At 38.4% G+C, this 18,688-nt stretch overlaps 1 long non-coding RNA gene across 1 annotated transcript in view; it reads right to left on the bottom strand.

Annotated features, from left to right (window-relative positions):
- LOC143681641 (uncharacterized) overlaps positions 1-18,381 on the bottom strand; it is a 47,825-nt gene extending 29,444 nt beyond the window's left edge. Inside the window, exons 1-2 of the long non-coding RNA XR_013174759.1 lie at positions 18,196-18,381; positions 4,354-4,877 (exon numbers count right to left, since the gene is read on the bottom strand). This is a non-coding gene — a long non-coding RNA (uncharacterized LOC143681641). The remainder of the gene's footprint in view (positions 1-4,353; positions 4,878-18,195) is intronic.
- Positions 18,382-18,688: the final 307 nt, after the last annotated feature.

Genomic DNA, 18,688 nt, shown 5'->3' on the forward strand with positions numbered 1-18,688 from the left:
CAGAGCCCACACCTCCCACTGGATGGTTATAAAAACTTCCCCACAGAACTTCCCGCTCTACCCTTGCTCCCTCACACAGCAGCTAGAGGGATACTTTAAAAATGTAAGACACAACTCAACCACAAAAAAAGACAAACAACCTAGTCAAAAAATGAGGAAAGGACTTGAACAGACCTTTCTTGAAAAAAGATATGCAAATGGTCAGCAAGCACATGAAAAGATGTTGAGTGTCATTCGTTGTTAGGGAAATGCAAATCAAAACCACAATGAGATATTTCACATCACTAGGATGGCTATTATTTTTAAAAATGGAAGTGCTGATGGAGATGTGGAGAAATCAGAATCCTCATGCACTGCAAAAGGGAATGTAAAATGGTGCAGCTGTCATGGAAAACAGTTTGGCATTTCCTCAGAAAATTAAACCTAGAATTATGATATGACCTGGCAATTCCACTCCTTGGTATATTCCCAAAAGAACTAAAAACAGGATCCCAGGTACTTGTGCACCAATGTTCACAGCAGCATGATTCACAATATTGAAAAGATGGAAAGAACCCAAATGTCTATCAACAGGTGAATGGATACATAAAACATGGCCTATGCATACAATGGAATATTACTCAGCTGTGTAAAGGAATGAAGTTCTGACTCATGAGACAAATGTGGATGAGCCTTAAAGGCATCATTTTGCGTGAAATAAGCCACACACAAGAAGACAAATACTATATGATATCAAAATGAAATAATTAGAATAAGTAAATTTATAGAGTCAAAAACTGGAACATAGGTTACTAGGGGCTGGAGTGGGGGTAGGGAATGGGGAGTCAATACTTAATTAGGACAGAATTCCTGTTTGGGGTGATGGGAAAGTTTTGGTAATGATGGTGGTGATAGTAGCAAAACAGTGTGAGTGTAATTAAAACCACCGTATTATATTTTGAATGTGGTTTAAAGGGGAAATTTTAGGCTGTATTATGTTACTAGAATAAAGTTCTTTAAAAAATAAGACTGTATGGCACAGTGAACCCTAATGTAAACTATGAACTATAATTAATAGTACATCACAGTCATAGTCTCTCATCAGTTGTAACAAAGTTACCAAACTAATGCAAATTGCTAACAATAGGGAAAATCGTGAGTATGCTGGGGCTACATAGGAAATTGTATTTTCTACAACTTCTCTAATAAAAAAAATTATTTTAAAAAGAGAACAAATATTGTTTGAGTTCACTTAAATGAAATATCTGGAATAAGCAAATTCACTGGGACAGAAAGTAGAGTCGAGGTTACTGGGGGCCAGGAGTGGGAAGAACGTGATGTTATTGTTTAACGCAGGATGAAAAGGTTTTGGCGATGGATGGCAATGATGACAGCACATTGTAGATGTAATTAATGTCACTGAATTATACACTGAAAAATGGTTAAAAGGGCAAATGTTAAGTTCTAGGTATGTTACCACAGTAAGTGAAGAAGAAAAAAGTAAGTCGGGTCGCATTCACTCCTCAAAACCCTGCAATGAGCCGGGTTTGTCAGCACTGACTGGGGACCTCTTTGACCACAGTTTCTCCTTCTGGCCCTCATCCACTCACTCCGACAGCCTGGCCCATCCTCGTCTGGGACCAGGCAGCTCCCACCACTTGCTTCCCTGTCTGGAGCCCTCTTCCCCCACAAGGCTCATAGACTTCAAGCCTCCCTTCAAGTATGCACTCAAGTCTCACCTTCTCCACCCAGGAGGTGCAGCCCGACAATCCTATTCACAGTTACAGCCCACGTCCCCACGGCACCCACCAGGCTCCCACCTCCTTCTCCTTGCCTTTTTCTTTTGTTCCATCTTCTAACACACCACATAATTTATTTATGTCATTTGTTATTTTCTCTTTCCCCCCTGCTACAATGTAAAATGCCCAAAGGTGGGTATCTACACCAGTTCATTCACTTGTATATTCCAAGCACCTGGCACATGAGAAACGCTCTGTGCATGAACGGATGATTTTAAGTGCAGAGATTTGATTGGAAAACCCAAACAAAAAGGACGGCAATCGCACCCCAGGTTGGCACAAGAGGCCAAGCATGGAGGAGAGCCACGTCCAGTCCAACTCTTGCTTTAGCCTAATTTCCTTGATCAAGTCCATCACCTCAGTTCCCCCCTCCATTGAATGAGCTTCACCCAATATGGAGGATCCCACACATTGCCTCCAGCCTCAGCCAATCCCAAAGATGGCAGTCTCCTTAGCACACTGCTTCCCCAGCGTCCTGGGGGGCAGCTCCCCAACAGAGCCAGTTCCCCAAATCCAACCTTCCTCCTGTATCATGGAACTTGTGTTTTTTTGCCATCACACCCGGTTGCTCAATGTCCTCCCAAAGCCTAGGGAGGAAAATCCCAAAGCAGCCTTCTTTGGCATGAGAGATGTTTTTACGTCTCAAGCTTTAGCTTAAATTTCCAATGAATATATTCAATCATATATCTGCTTTTAGTTTAGTGTACATATAATATTTTGCATTGCTTAGCAGTTAAATACTTGACCGTTTCCCAAGAAAAAAGTTCCATGAAATCCGCACTCTGTTGAGGCACTCTGTGAGCCCCATGGGCACCCCTGCAGACTTCGGGCACCCCAGAGTTTGTGAGGTTCACACTGGGATCGTTTCTAGCTTTAAAATTTGCCATCTTGCCTCATGGACAGAGAGATGAGCCAATAATGTCTTATATATTTACATGTCTGAATAAGACAGGGCTTAATGTCTTAATAAAAGTGTGTTTAGGAAAAAAAAACCCAAGATTGAAGCTTTGACCCCCAACACACATAGACCTGGCCTTACGTTCTCAGCAGTGTTGCCAGATTCTGTCACTGTCACTCCAGCGACAAGTAAATGGCAAATCTTGAGGAAATTCTAAAGTACCCAACGCCGATAAAATGTAAGCATTTACAAAGATACGCTTCAAGTTAATTCATACTTTTTTCCTCACTATAAATAGAACCAAATTTATCACCTGATGATTCCCAAGACAACACATTCTGTTGTTTTTCCACATTGTTAGATGCTTCGAATCAATCCTGACTGTTGAAAATGTAGCATTAGTGTCAGCATCGATGATTCTTATAGGACTGCTGCTCTTGAAATAAATTTACAAATGAAGTCGTTCATAACAAATTAATCAACTGGTAGGTGAAATGAGGATAAGTTCACCCTTAATTTGAAAATGCAGCTAAATCAAAAACTAGGAAAAATAACACTTCAGAGGGTAAAAAAAAAAATCCACAGAAATACTGCAGAGAGAGCCTGTATGATGATAGATGATAAGTACATTTCTCTCACATTTATACAATTTTGCACTGGTAATAATGAAATTCCTATCTGGTGATTCTTCACAGTACAAAACAGAAAATAATCAAATATTCCAATATGGTAAAAAAAATCAAATCCATAAAGTAGCCTCCATAACTTGTACATTCATATATTTATATAACAAATGGTCATAAAATTAATCCTGCCTCACTAGGAGACACATTCTGCTAATAAGGTTACATTTACTTCCTCCATCTAATGAGTAAAAATTTCAAAAGGTCAAGAGAAAAACAAATAGTGACGGTTTTGTCCTTTCAGTATTTCAAATTTGTAAAGACAGATTTGAAAAGTCTTTTTATCTGTTGACGTTAGTAGACTACAAATAGACATTAAATGTTATTTGATCTCTATGGCATTGAAATTTTGTGTTGAATCTACTATCTGAATACGGAAGTCAAAATCAATCTGAAAGAATATTTTGTCATATGCTTAAAAAAAGATTACATAGAAATTTGAGGGGTGATTACAAATAGATATAAATGCTATGGTTTTGCACAAATCCTCAAGCTTGTAATTAAGCATATGCGCCTATCAAATAGCCACTAAATCTGATGAAAGGAACAAGAATTATCTTTTATCATCAGAGTTCACAAAGGCAATGTAGAGTGCTCTCTCTCTTTTTTGGTGAGGTTATTTGTTGTAGATTTAGCACAATTCTAAGTACTTCACAGTTTTTCACTGGTTTTTTTTTAGTAATAAATGAGAGGCACTAAATATATACATTTCATAAAGGGGAAACTGGGACACAGTTTGTCACAATAGATAACACCAAGAAACAGAAAATCCAAAACTCTCAAGACTAATGTGAAGGAATTGTTTTCCAAATTTAAGGCTTAAAATGTTACACATATACTTTCAGTTAAAAATGAAACATTTATAGTGGATTCACTTTTACCTCTAGAGAGCTTTCATTGATTGTTCACTACTTATGCATCATTTGGGGAAACCCAATTAGCCTTAAAGAATCTCAATGCAAAATTTTGTCATTTGAAACATGAACTCATTTACCTATTATCTTTGGTCTCCATTTTCACTCCTCAGGAAAATATTGATCTGTGAAAACCATGAAAATGTTTTCCCTTCTTCTGTTCAAGTCCTTCTTTTCTCTTCCCTTTAAATGTGCACTTTAGATTCTGTTCTTCTTGGCCAATAAAAATCTTGTTTTTTCCCTCAGCGTCCACCCATCATCTGATGTCAGGAAACATTGTTGTGTTTTGTTGATCTTAAAATAAGAAGCTCCAGTCTCACAGCAGTTACCTCCTTGGATTATGCCTTCTGATCCAAAAACCCAGAGAAGTTCTTCAGATAAAATAGTATTTATTAGAAGGGGGTTTCAGCTTTTCCCCCTAAAGCAAGTTTAACATTTTCATCTGAGAATCTTCTGTATTTCTTTCATAAGGTGGTGGGGGGAGATGCTGAAGAAGTTCTTTGAAACGTTTTTCTCACCCTTATCTCAGCAGACATAAAATACTGGTTGTTGAGAGCCCTTCTTGCTCTGGCGATATCTGCATCTTAGCATCATTTCTGTGTCCCTGAAAGAAAAATCAAAGAGGAGTAAAGAAAGGAGTAGGGGGGAAGTATTCAAAATAAGTGCACTGAAAATGTAGTTCCCAGGCATTCAGCCATGGTTCCCAGTCTCAGTAACTTTCTAATTATAAGCTGCTAGCTGCACCGCTGTCCCTGCCAGATAACATGGCTCCTGTCCTCCTCCCTAGATGAGCAGCCAGTAGCACAAATGCACAACTCGAGGTGTTAGACTCTACAAATATGAAACATCTCCCAAACAACTCAGTTTCATGTTCTCCTTCTCTACGCACTTCTTCCCATTCCTTGGTTTGCCTGGCTCCTTCCAACTGGAAATATGTACTTCCCCAAACACACACCATGTGCCCTTTTTCAGGAACGACACCCTTCAAATCCAAATCTATGACTTCAATTCTCTTTGGATCCAGATTTGTGACTTCCTATGCAAAATAACCCATGTTCGAAAGCAAAACACCTACTCTAGAGAAAGAAGAGTGTAGTTCGAAGCTGTTATGTACCCCAGAAAAGGCCATGTTCATTTAATCCATTCTTGTGGGTGCAGACCTACTGTAACCAAAAGGGTTAGACCTTTTGGTTAGATTATTTCAATTGAGATGTGACCCACCCAAATCAAGGTCAGCCTTATTCCTTTTTACTAGAGTCCTTTATGAGAGGCTGAAATACAGAAAAAGCTTAGCGAGCTTAGAGAGGAAAATATCAAGAGAGAGCTGAGAGAGAAAAGCTCTGGAAGAGCTAAGAGAGGACTCACAGAAACTCAGAGAGAAAGGCACTGGAATTAGAAGCTGAAAACTATGGGATCCAGGAACAAGGACCAGTTGATGCCAGCCATGTGCCTTCCCATGTGAAAGAGTGTCCCAGATGCCAATAGCCCTCTTCAGAGAGGATATTTTTCTCTTGGTGCCTTATTTTGCACATTTTCAGGACATCAGAACTACAGATTTGTAAACTAACAAATCCCCATTGTAAAAGCCAACCCATTTCTGGTGCATTGCATTCCGGCAGTGTCCCCAAGGCAGGAGGAATCAGGTCTTCTAGCCTCGGAACTACAAGCCAATAAATTCCTGTTTTTAAGCCAACCCATTATATGGTGTTTGTCTTAGCAGCTCAGAAACTAAAACAGAGATTATCTACAAAGTGGAAGACTAGGACCCACTTCCTTATCTGTAAAGCAAAGGAACTGGAGCAGGTGTTCTAAGTTGTTGACACCTCTAAAATTCTGTGATTCTAGACAAGCAGAGATAAATGTTTAAACTCATTGCAACCCCTAGCAAACTGAAACAGAGAGTAAATGTGTAAAGAGTAAAAGAATAAATAAAAAATAAAGAGTAAAATGGTAAAGAAAAAGTAACAAGAGTAAATGTTCTATTTTTCTTAATCCACTTAATAATCACTGGTGCCTGCCACAAGAAATGACAACAAACTTTCCAAGCAATGATAAGCTAGAGAGATACATGAGACCAAATTTTCACTCCAATTATACAAATATGCTTATAAAATAGAAATTTCAGGATGCTCTGTTAGACATTATTAACACTTAACAATTACAATCATTCTTTGACATAGATAAAATAAGAGAGGTAAAATTGCTACCTCTTAAAGAAACTTGAGCTCAGGAAGGTTATTTTACTTTGTTCAAGATCACACACCAAGAAAGTGATGGACCTAAAACTAGGGGACCAGGTCCTGAATTTTTGTTGTATTTTTCTGTTGTCCAACAATGTTTCACCGAGGATAAATGTAATTTACAAATAATGACTTTAAACTATATTTAAAGCATTACAGATTCTTGACTATTCATTAAAACCCATGAAGAGAATTCAAAATTCATTGGAGAGCCTTTCACAAAAATACTTCCCCATTAATTTGCTAGAATTAAAAATATTAGTAGGTATCAAGAGATTAATAAAACAAACGAATAGAAAATATTCTAACACCACATTATCCTTTTGTGTACCATCTATAGCATGAGATTTTGGTTGCCACATGTCTGGAATTATAGAAATTCTAGAATTAAAATTTAAATTTAGAAATTAAATGTCTCCTCTGCCTGCCCCACCATTGTGTATTAGGAGCAGATAACTTGTTTGCTAGGGGTTCACAAGTCCAATGAACAGAGGAATTTTGCCCCAAGAAAATCCACACCCATCACTGGTTTTAGTGAGACACTGGACTTAGCATTGTGACTGCAATGACTTAAGCGATGTAGCAATGAAATGAATGTAGTTTGCATGCAAGAAGAACATGTCTTCTCGGGGGTCAGAAGGCAGACTACTGGGGATTAAATCATGTCCCTCAGAAAAGGCATCTTCTGGTCCCAAGAACTGGTGGTCCCATGGGTGTGAACACATTTGTAAACCGCTCTGAAGATGTTATCATGTTTTGAGGTGTGCCCAGTCTGAATGAGGGAGGCCTCCATCCACCATGGCTTAAGCCCTGGTACGCAAAGGAAATTGAACAGAGAGAGAGAAGCCACAGGAAAAGCAAGAAACTGGATGCCAACGGAATCCAGTGGAGAAAGAAGAAAGCACCATGTGCACTGCCTGGGATGGAAACACCCCATGTCCCCAAGGCAGGAGGAAGCAGGTCTTCTAGCCTCGGAACCACAAGCCAATAAATTCCTGTTTTTAAACCAACCCACTATATAGTGTTTGTCTTAGCAGCTCAGAAACTAAAACAGAGATTATCTACAAAGTGGAAGACTAGGACCCACCTCCTTATCTGTAAAGCAAAGGAACTGGAGGAGGTGTTCTAAGTTGTTGACACCTCTAAAATTCTGTGATTCTAGACAAGCAGAGATACATGTTTAAACTCATCAGTGATTCGGAGAATAGGAATCAATGAAAATACATGTTTTAAATGAAAAGTTTTTGTGAATTAAAATGCTATTTAAGCATAACCAAAACCTTTGAATGTTTTATAGTGCAAACGCAAGTTTCGTAGGCCTCTTTATGATAAAATTTGAGATTTCAAGGGAATGCATAGCTAGAAGCAAGAGCCCTGGTCTCAGTCTGCACAGATTATCTGCTCATGGCCCTCTGCCTCGAGGAAACATTAAAGGGAGATCAAAAAAATACAAATCTATGCAGAGGGTTTATCATGCTTATAAACCTAACCAATGAGTTTCCTTCTCTAATTGCAGGCTATCAGTATCTTTAAAATTACAGATTCTGTAATCTAGAAGATTAATTAGCTTTACATCACCTAGCATGTTTTTAAAAAACAACAAAACATAACAAGCTGTTTCTAAAAGTTTTATGGGAAACAAAGGGACCAAAATCACCAAAGACATTCCTTAAGAAAAATAAGGAGAAAGACTTGCTTTACTATGTAACAAGCCTTTACTATAAAACTGTAATAATTGAGTTAGCATGGTATTGACCCAGGGACAATCTAATAGAGTAAAAAACTGAGAAACAGATCTGTGCATTAACAGAAACTTAATATAAGATAGAATTCAGTGGGGAAAGCCAGACAATGCAAAAAATGTAACTGAGATAAATTATCTCCATGGAAACAAGAACAAAATTTTACCTGTACTTTACACTGTACACAAATACCAATTCCAGATCATTAAAAATATTAGTGGGAAAATCAAACTTTAAAACTAGAAAGAAATACAGCATACCATTTTATGACCTCAGTATGGAGAAAAATTCCTTAAACAACAAATAGAAAGCACTAACCATAAAGGAAAAGAAGGTTTAACTCAAACTACATTGAAATCGACAACTTCTGTTCACCTGAGATAAGCTGCATCAATCAGGAGCACATATTTGCCATGTAGATAACCAGTGAAGACTGGTATCCAAAATACATAAAAAATTCTTGAAAATAAAAAAGCAACAACTTAAATGTGGACAAAAGTCTCAAATTTATCTCACTGGTTTGTATGCAGAATAACATTTTCATTTACAAATAATGAAAATTAAATACATACTACAAATAGAATTTCACACACGGACAATACTGAAAACAGATTTATAACACAATGGAGAATCTATAAGGACATCTTTCTTTGAAATAGTGTCTTTAATATCTTTCATTTACTATCACAATAGCTGTTAATTATGAATTAGATATAAAAGCAGCATCATAAAGTCTATATAATAAAGTTTTAAAGAGAAGAAAGAAAGATGGGGAGGGGAGGCAAGGAAAGAAGGGATCTGCAAAAGGATTTCATTTTCTTTTTCACTTACTTGGGACACCTCCTCCTTCCTGAATCCCGGTCGTCATATTCCCTGCCATCATAGGCATGCATCCCACATCTGCGAAATGCTCCACTAGAACTTATTTCCCAAAGACCCACAAGGTTCTGATAAGTCCTTCTTAATTAGCATTCTCTTCTGCATTATTGAGATAATGTTAAATTCCTTCTGTATAGTATTTTACAGTTAAATACATTCTCTCATTTGATCCTCGAGGCAACTGTGACAGCGGTAGGGCAGTTAGTTTCCTCATTTGATAGTTTAAAATACTAAAGAGCATAATGATGTGCCCAGGTCATACAGTCATAGAAAAGAAAGGGGTGGGTGACACTGCCCCCCTGGGTCAGCCTACGGGCTGCCACATCTAGTGCTGTGGTCCCAGCAGTGGCAGCACCTAGGAAGACAGTGCACACGCGGGACAGTCACTCTTGCTGCACTGAGCCCCTGCAAGGTCACACTAGAGCAAGTGACACTGTGGCAACACGGGCTTCAGACTCTGTTTCAGCAGGCTTTCTCCAAAATCCTTCTGCTTCTCAAATAATAATGAAATTTGTAGAGCACATTTACAGTCACAAAGTATGAATTATACATTGTTTTATTTATTCTCATGACTACTTTGTACTATTTCAAGATAAATAAATAAATAAATATATATATATATATATATATATATATATATATATATATATATATATATATATATATATATATATATATATAGGCAAAATAAATATTAAACTGCCCTTTTTTGATTGCCAATTCACAATTTCACATATACACATACACCTTTCTTCTTTTCAACAAATATTCACTTCTTAGTGTGCCATAAACAAACACCCTAAATAAGAACTTATGGGAGCATATCTACAAAGAATGTCTCTGCTTATAATTAAAATATATTTAGTTCTATTTCAATTTAATTTTTTTAAACTACAGAATGTTTTTTGTTCTTTATTGGTTATATGCTTCATATCATTATTATATTTATATGTAATGTTCTGACAATGCATCTGTTTTTAAATGCCTCAATGGATCACTCATTTATTTTATTTACCAACTTTTTTATTGTACAGTATAACATATATACAAAGCAAAGAAACAAAAAAGCAAAAGTTTTCAAAGCACTCTTCAACAAGTAGTCACGGGACAGATCCCAGAGTTTGTCGTGGGCTACCATACAATCCTTTCATACTTTTCCTTCAAGCTGCTCCAGAATATAGGAGGCTAGAGCGCTTAAATATTTTTTAGCATCATAATCGACTTTTTTCCCTTCTTTTTTTGTGAAAAATAACATATATACAAAAAAGCAATAAATCTGAAAGCACAGTACCACAATTAGTTGTAGAACATATTTCAGAGTTTGACATGGGTTACAATTCCACAATTTTAGGTTTTTACTTCTAGCTGCTCTAAGATACTAGAGACTAAAAGAAATATCAATTTAATGGTTCAGCATTCATATTCATTCGTTAAGTCCTATCTTCACTGTATAACTCCACCATCACCTTTGATTTTTCCATTCCTCTGTTTAGGGGTGTTTGGGCTATGGCTATTCTAAATTTTTCATACTGGAAGGGTCTGTCACTAATATGAGGTAGGGAGATGGAACTATCTGATGTTCTAGAGAGGCTGGGCCCTCTAGGTTTCAGGACTTATCTGGACCAGGGGCCCAACTAGAGGGCAGCGTTTCTGGAAAGTTACTCTAGTGCCTGGAACCCTTGTGGAATCTTATATATTGCATTAAGTGTTCTCTAGGATTGGCTGGAATGGTCCTGGCTGGGGGTTAGCAGGTTATGATAGGTAGCAAGGTCTAACCAAAGCTTGCATAAGAGCAATCTCAAGAGTGGCCGCTCGACTCTATTTGAACTCTCTCTGCCACTGATACTTTACTAATTACACTTCTTTTCCCCCTTTTGGTCAGGATGGAATTGTTGATCCCATGGTGCCAGACCCAGACTCATCCGTGGGAGTCCTCTCCCACATCTCATTACGGGGGAGGTCAATGATTTCACTTGCAAAGTTGTCACCCATTTATTTTTATAAATCCTTTTTTCATTTTTTATTTTATTTTATTTTTTATACATAGGCAGGCACCGGGAATCGAACCCGGGTCCTTGGGCATGGCAGGCAAGCACTCTTACCTGCTGAGCCACCGTGGCCCGCCCTATTTTTATAAATCCTTAACAATGGTATTGCATGGAAGACGGGAGCAAGTAGCCTTTTATTGCATCTGATATAACTGAAGAACATCTAATGCAATTTCAAAAACAAGAAATGTGACCATTAGAACTATCCATTGTAATAAATCTATGGCAGGTCCTCAAGGAGACAATCTAATTAATCACAGCATCATAAATCTGTTTTGTTTTGTTTTTTACTGCTTTCACGATCATGTTGTGTTTATGCAGTTCATTGACATGGCCAAGAAAAATTAATGTATCCTAAATTTTGCATACAGTTGAAATGTTATTGGTAAATTAAAATTCTGTATAATAAGGTTACCTTGTAGAGATACAGTATTTTTAATTTGTTAAAGTGCATTTCATAGACATTATCTTAGCTCATCTCTTAACAGCCTGGTGATGTGGTAAGAAACTGTTCAATCTATTGCACAGATAGGGAAACTGGTGTACAGAAATGTCAATCAGCATCCCACACTTGGACTTACATACGGTTCCTCTGACTCCTGGCTATAAGCTTAGTCTCTGCTTTTGATTACACAAGCATAGGTACACAAAAGTTATTTCCTCCTCTCCTATACCAATCTCAAAGAGGGAAAAAAACATCTCTACCCTATTATTTTGGGGACAGTGTGACATAAGGGAGAACCAGCAGAGTCCTGTTGGATCTTCAGCTCACCATGACCTTGAGAGTCACCGAATCTGTGTGCCCAACTTTTCTCATCTGTATAATAGGGTCAGCTTATCCTGTCCACCTGCAGGTTCACCATAGACACCCAGCTGAACTACGTGGAAAAGTCCTTAGCAAACTGCAGCCAGTTTTTGCAAAAACCCTTTTACTCCTGTATATTCTTCAACCTATGGAGTAACATGAAACTGTTCACAACTGTCTCTGCCCCTTGATTCATATCCTCCTACAATGCATCGGAGCCAAATAATAGATGATTTCCAATTGCTATTAGGGAACCAGCTTGGAAAGCAAGGTTGTGTCTCCATCCTTTCCAGCTGTGGAATCAGTTAATTTGGCTCTGAAACCCAGAGCTGCTGCCCAGGTCTAATAGAAGCACAGCACAGCCATTCAGTGACCTCTTTGCCTTCCAGTAAAAATACCCCGTTTTGGCAACCTGGGCCTTATCCATAATAGGTGGACTTGGCACTCTCTATAATCTCCTTTAAGGAGCAGAAAGAGAACTATGTCCAGTTCCACTTCCTGGGTGATGTGAACATTTCTCTAGAGTCGTAGTGTTTGAGACGGAAAGAGCCCTGGAGGCTCCGGGCTTAAATTACAACCACTGGATAAATAACTGATAATGTTCCCTTTGCCAGAAGCCCCACTTTGGTGGAGGTGGCCTAGAAGAAGAGTGTGGGAAAACGAGCAGAGGGAGCAGTGGCCACGAGTGCCCACGGAAAGAGAGCAAGGCAGACTTCCCAGGGTCTGACATACAGACATCTGTCAGTCACCCAAGGAAATGGGAAGAAGGGATGAGATAAAAGTTATGATCTGGAGCTGCCCTTTTACTTCATCCTCTTCATTGTGATATTCTTCCTAGTCTCTGAGGGTGTCTGCTAAATTCCCGAGAACCGAATCCTGTCTGCAAGGACTCAGAACTAGTAGGACACCCTCCTCGTGGGAGGGCGGGAAGCCAAGGGTCCATGTCCTGGCCGAGGGAGAAACGTCTCACACTTCTTCTTCCCCTTTTTCCTGTTCTTTAGTGTCTGAGTTCACAGCAGCTGCCCTCTGCAGCTTACTGTACAGGATGACTTCAGTTTCCATGGAAACGTGCTTTTAACCCATTTAGCAAAGAACAGAGGCAGAACCGCCCTTAGAAATCCCCTGAGAATTGGGTGCATATGCTTCTAAAAATGAACAGTAAAAATAGACCAAAAAAAAATCAACATTATTTTCTAACATGTTTGACTCAACAAATTCACCCACGACCAAATCCTCTGGGCTACAGTGCAAAGTCGCCCTTGAAAGCCCCTCCCACCACACAAACAAGGAGCTAAATGCCGACAGAATTCAGTCCCATGGAGCGCCTCCAGTGCAGGAACAACTGTCATGGCCTCCTGAATGTCAGAATAAAATGTGAGTCAGCAAAGACTAAATTGGTTTAAAATGGAACCTTTGCAATAGAGAAAAGTCTGATGAATTCAATCTATAAATCAATAGACAAAAATGTAAGACAGCAAGCTTTGTGGCTACCACTAATGACAGAACTGTGTGGGGACAATGTATTATAGAAAAGGTCACTACAGTCATTATTTGACCTCAAATATGCATCTCTGCAATGAAATACATACATAAAAGATACTTTATACAGCACAGAAAGGTAAAGCTAAAGGTACGTGCTACTTCTTGGCTTTTTGTGTGTGTGTGTATGTGTGTGTGTGTGTGTGTGTGTGTGGATACATGTGCAAGTGTCTCTACGTACTTTAAAGATTTCATGTAAAATTTACAAGTTAAGATACTGTTTCAAATTTAATAAGGAAATATACATAAATTATTCCCCCAGTGTTCTAATCCTTGTATAATCCTTAGATGTTATGCAAACCTTTCACAGCTGCTTTGCTGAATGTTGTGCAAGAATGTCTTTTTCTCCCTGGGCTCTGCCACTCTGTCTGGTTCAGGACCATGCATACAGAGGTAGTCAATAAAACTGAACAACTGAGTCACCTTGAACAATTTCTTAGTAATCAAAACACAGCTATACTTTTATAGCATAGCATGAATCGAGTTGCTCTGACCTCAGCTTTCACTCTAGTAACTAGAAGAGCTAACCCTGGGAGGGAGGGGCTGGGCGGGGGCACAGGGGTGCTAACTCTGGAACAGAAGCTCCTGAGAGACTTAGGGTCATCTTTAAAAGTTCAATTTCTCATCAAAGATGAAATTTTTTTATAAAAATAATATAACGCATGGGTGAATTATATCTTATTTAATAAAGCTGTTACAAGTAACACCAAAAACAGATTGTATGTTTAAAATACATCTCATTTGATATTACCCAATTGAAATTATTATTGTTCGGCTTTTTGAAGGGAAAAAACAATATTCATTCATTCATTCATTCATTCAAAAAGCAACTTCTATTTCCAGAGCCTGATTTGGGCATGCCAGAAGCTTTACTCTCGTGGTCTCTGCAGAGGATATATCAGCCTATTATTAAACTCATTTTAAGTCTGAGGCTCTAAGAGGTTAGTATCAGAATTTGTATGACACACAGCCATGATGCAAAACCATGTCTGATTCCAAATAAGCACATTTAACATCTTTTTTTTTCGTTCATTAGCAGGGTCCTGGGGAATATTAAGTTGAGTTGATCATGGATACTTTATTCAGATTTGGAATTTTCTTAGGGTGGCCACATGGCTTAAACATTTAAGAAACAAAAAGTCAATAAATAAAACTAGTGGAATGTTTGGCAAAATCGATAGAAAACTAATAAAGATAGATTTAAATTATGTTTTAAGCTTAAAGAAAGCAAACTAATATCCTTAAACTCAAAATAGCTATTAATCAATTTATCAATTTATATAGGGCTGCCAGATTTAACAAATAAGAATACACCCAGTTAAGTTTAAATTTCAGATAAATGAAAAACTGTTTAGTATAAGTATGTACCATGCAATCTATCCTGTATTTTATCTAGTAACCCTACTAGGATATGTTTTTTCACTGCTAACTTTATCATTGCATTAAAAACAAGGAGAAAGTCTAGACCTTTACTGCCACGTAAAACTGCCCATTAATTCCAAACACTTATAAAATCTGTAGCAATTAATACTTTCAGAAAGTAAGGAGGCCTATCAAATTTAAATGATTGCATGTACAATATTAGGGTAACTGACTTATTTAAAAATATATAGTTATAGAATACATGAAAAGGATATGTGGCCTTCAGACCCCATATTTTCTGGACCAGAAGAGAGATTCATGGTATAATTCAGAGCAGAATATGAATTTGTCTGTATGAAAAGTTGCTAGAAATGGTCCATAGAACACTTCCGTTGAAACAGAGAACTGATGTGGCATTTTAGACTTTTATCACCATAAATTCTAAGCGCTGTGAAGGGGGGCTATAGGGATAGAGTTAAGGATTTGCAATCTGAGAACTGACTGGTTTCAGTAAGAGAAGCGAAGTTAGATATCATCCAGTCAACCCCCTTTTTATACAAATAAGAAATCTTTGGGGTTCTGCATTCTCAGTCGTGTGATTAATAATCTGTAAAATGGGCTTGTCTGCTTTAGGAACCCACTGTGAGGATCAAAAGATTCAACATATGTGAAAACATTTTATTTGATCAAATGATTGTTTTAAACTCAATATACCCCAGAGAGAATCATTTGCCCAGAACTTAAAGGAAATTTAAAGATTGTCCACTCTATACCCCTTATCTTAGAGATGAGTTTAAATGGCTTTCCCATTAGCAACGAGAAAAACAGAAGCAAAGCTAGATGCTAACCCTTTGAAACCCAATCCAATGCCTTTTCCAACTTCTCTATTCCCCCTTGGGTATTGATATAACAGCTCAATCCTTTGCTTCTAAATTGACACATGTGCAAACTGCAGGACTTAAAGATAGAAAAGATGGCAGGAGACAGTCACATAAAATAGGCATTGAAATAGTAACAGAATTGGCAATACAAGGAGCAAATACAGAAACCTAAGTTGTTCAAGATCTGAACAGCAATGGAAATTTCTCTGATTTCCAATTTGGCATCCTTTACATCAACCACATTTAAAAGTCTTCATGCGGATTCATGGCACGAATGGTCAATATCATTTCCACTGCCACGTTAAAGAATTTATAGGAACTGTACAAAGGGAACTGACCTTTCCACCTCCCACCCAAATATCCTGCAGCAACACGGAATGGTGTTTAACCCATAGCTGTATTGAATATATTTTTTATATTATTCAGAATTGATTAAGATGAACTCGAAAAAAAGTCACTCCAAAATTTATTCCTTTAGGAAAAATGGTGTGAGACCATTTTAGCTGCTTCACCACAGATGGGTGGATATGTAAACGGATGGACTGAATAGAAAGGTGATCAAACACTTAATAAATATCTACATTATGCAAGTGCCACGCTAAGTACCTTCCCATACCTTATCTCCTATAAATCCCATGAGAACTGTACAATGATTGTCATTATCTTCTGACACAGGAAGGTACTGAGGCTCACAGAAGTTAAGCGAATTTTCAGAAAGCACAGAGCTGGGCTATGAAAGAGCTGAGATTTGAACCCGCAGCTTCAGAGGTCAAATCTAGTGTAAGACACCAATGAACAAGCAGTTTACTGATGCAAACTGACTTTGGTCTTAAAAAGCTATAATTGAACATTTCTTCCTACTATGTGAAGAATAAAAAACACCATATTTATCATGGAAAAGATCTTTAAACCAAGCAGGGCACAAGGAAGATATAGCAATATGGAAACTTTTGGCTTTTTTTTTGAAAGGGAGACAGAAAAAGCCTCGTCTGAAGAGAGAGGTTAAAAAAAAAAAACAAAGGCCAGCTAAACAGCAAGGGGAGGTAAAAAAAAAGGTGAAAAGTGAGTGAAATAACCAAGTCACATAAGGACAATATTGTGCGATATTATAAGAGATGACTAGAAATAAATTCACAAAGATAGAAAGTAGCTCAGACATTATCAGGGGACGAGGGGAGAGGAGAAGGGAGAGGGTTTGGAAAATTAAAAATTAGTTAATAAGTTAATTTAAAAAAGAAAAGCTGTAGGGGGCTGACAAGGGGAAAGGGAAAAAGTAACTGGGTATCATTTGTTCAAGCATGAAGTAAAGACATCATGAGCAAAATTAGGAAAAGCAAGCTGGTAATTCACAAATAATACTACTGAAACATGATAACTACACGTGACCTAATATATATTTGGTTATCAATAGGCATTGATTACCTTGATAACAACATGGGAAGTTTACTTTGAATAAGCCACATAAAATGGAATTAAACATAAATTACTTTTATCTGCACTGGAGGGGAAAATGAATAGCTTTACTTCAACATAACTTCAGTGCAGCCTGTGGGCGAGAAAAAAAAACATGGAATGAACCTTCATTCTTCCTTTTATCCAAACTGAATAGGATTGCATCCATTTTCAGAGGTAAAAATATCAAAATAAATAATTGACATGTTTTAAAAATAAAAGCACTCATTTGAGATATTAAGGTTAATAACAAGGTTGTCTTAAGAAAAAAATAAAAGGGAGAGAGATGATTTGTGGCTGAGATGGGAAGACTCTTTCCAAGAATTTGGTGATCACTTATCTGAATAAAATTAAATAGCAAGAGTTTTGTTTTTGTTTTTTTTTTTAATCAAAAAGCCAATTTTCTAATCACAACATAAGGTAACTATAATATAGAGAACCATTTAGGGCCACGCTGTTTAAAATAAGGACAACCATTATAACTTCAACTAGAAGCCACTTTGAGAACCCTACTTTATTATTCAAAGAAGGTTCTTGACCCCACACCCATATTCCAGCCACTCGACCCATGGCGACCATGGTGACCGCCACTGCCATCAAAGGTGGACATTAAATGACAAAGGCCTCCCCCCCTAAAAAGCTGAAGCGCAAGAGTCTCTCTAGCAACACACTGCGGCGGGCGCCTCACCCCAAGCCCCGCAGGCAGCCAGCCCAGACGGTGCATTTTCAGAGGAACTCAGTACTCACAGCTGCAGGAGGAGCTGAAGAAGATACCCCACCCGCTCACGAAGGCCGCGGGCCCAAGGAAAGCGGTGGGCAACCTCCCGCAAACAGCTGCCACCATTCGCCGACTTAGCTGCAGCCCAGCTCCCAGAGCATTCCAGGTCCCACGCGACCTCGCTGCCGGCTCATTTGGCCATAAGCTGCCGCATTTGCTCTTCTCGTTTTAAGTAGCTGGATCCCGAGCTACTCACCCGTCGTCAGCATCGCGGTCCCTATGCCTTTGTTTTCCCTCTGTAACCTCAGCAGGTCCCAGCGTGATGTTACTGCAGCGCGCAGGGTGCAAGCGGACTCAATGCCGCAGAGTCAGGCTCCCCCTCCCCAGCCAGACCAGTTTTTTTCTTCTTAAAGAGGCAGGACAATCATCGCCTGTAGGTTTCCCTAATGCTGCAAAAGACAGTATCGTTGCTCAGTGCGGTGGTGGAAACAGCAAGTGTATGTTCTCTTCAAGTTACAAGGATTAATTTTTAGGAGGAAGATCTGGGGAACAAAGAGCTGACTCTTAAATACTAACTGTGTGACCCTAGACAAGTCATTGCGTTATCTCACTCACCTCCTTGAAAATGAAGAGGTTTGATCAGGCAATGTCCAGTGTGCAAGTCCTATAATGGACAATAAATTCCGTGACATCAGCAACTCACTCACTGATAAAATGCAACAATGTGCTATGTTTGTGGCAATGTTATA

Source organism: Tamandua tetradactyla, chromosome 4 (assembly GCF_023851605.1).
Source record: "Tamandua tetradactyla isolate mTamTet1 chromosome 4, mTamTet1.pri, whole genome shotgun sequence".
NCBI classification, from domain to species: Eukaryota; Metazoa; Chordata; class Mammalia; order Pilosa; family Myrmecophagidae; genus Tamandua; species Tamandua tetradactyla.